The following is a 1,583-nucleotide window of genomic DNA, read 5'->3' on the forward strand; positions in this document are numbered from 1 at the left end:
CTGCTGAAACTTGACGTCCATGCCTAAGGAAGCAGACTTACCACTAATGAGTTTTGAGGCAGTGCCTTTATATTAAAATTCACCCCCAAAGGAGCCTTTACACATACACACACAATAGTTTTATCATTTACAAAACATACTTCAAAATAGTAATAGTTTTATAATTTAAAGAAGACACATTGGAAAATAAACTTACTAGTAATCAGACCTTTTTCGTGTCACATTCCTCAAATAAGACTGATTTCAGAAATAATATTAAACCATTACCATGGGAGATGGTCTCATCACAACTGTTGTTCAGGAAAGAGACTGCTGAAAATGCACTATAATTGCTTTTTAAAGATGGCTCATTGAGACGATTACACAGCATTTTAAAGGGTTTAATCTCATTCCACTCCATGAGCAAGCCAGAGTTTAGCTTTCCACTTCCCATTAGCCATAGTAGAATTTTGGTGTAAAGATTGTATCTATTCCAGTATGAATGTCATTGGGCCTAGGGAAGGCAGTAGAGTTCCTGAGTTACTTTTGGAAGCTGTTTTTCTGGGAATCCGTCTGCAATCATGGTATTTAAGTTGTACATTCAGATGCTATATGGACACACAGACATTCACCAAAAAATGGTGTCTATCACAACATCTGCAATCTGCCCTGAAAAACATTTAACCTAATTAATTTAGACCCTTCTAATTTAAATCTTGTAAGTCGTTGAAAAAAGGACCTAGCTTGTGTTTGCCTTCTAGGGGCCACTAAGAAAATTTACAGAATAACCAAGATAGCAAGGAATACCATGTTTAAAGGTATAAACTTTTCAAATACAGTTTTTTAACAAAAAATATTTTAAGTCAGACATCACAAACCAGGAGCTCACAGGTTGAACTGGGCCCATGGATGGGTTTTGTTTGATTCACAAAGTGGTAGTGGTGGTGTTTTTGTTGTTGTTTAATGTGACGTATTTCCCAAAATTTAAAATAGAGAAATGTCATATAAAAGTCTCTGTTTCTAGCTTCTCTTGAGCAACTAGAAAATCTGGTAACCTTGGACCCACATTCCTATGTGGTGGCAATGATTGTAGCCAATTAGCAGCAGCTTCCTTTAAACTGGACACTTATTCCCAGCACACCTTGTTTGTTTGTTTTTTTAATTGTTGAATTAATGTACTTTGTTTTTTAGAGAAGTTTTAGGCTGATATAAAAATTGAGCAAAAAGTACAGAGTTCCCATATAGCCCTCACCCCTACACACACACACACACACACACACACACACACACACACAGTTTCCCCTATTATTAACACCTTGCATTAGTAAAGTACCTTTGTTACAATTGATGAACCAATATTGGTACATTATGACTAGTAACTAAATAAAGCCCATAGTTTACTTAGGGTTCACTCCTGGTATTGTGCATTATATGGGTTTTGCTGAATGGATAATGTCATGTATCCACCATTATGGTATCATCCAGAATCATTTCACTGCCCTAAAAATCCTCTGTGCTCCACCTATTTATCCCTCGTCCTACTCCAGCCCCTGGCAACCACTGAGCTTTTTTTTTTTTTTTTTTTTTTTTGGGGTCCGGGGGCC

The sequence above is a fragment of the Lipotes vexillifer genome, unplaced genomic scaffold, assembly GCF_000442215.2.
Source record: "Lipotes vexillifer unplaced genomic scaffold, Lipotes_vexillifer_v1.1 scaffold758, whole genome shotgun sequence".
Lineage (NCBI taxonomy): Eukaryota > Metazoa > Chordata > Mammalia > Artiodactyla > Lipotidae > Lipotes > Lipotes vexillifer.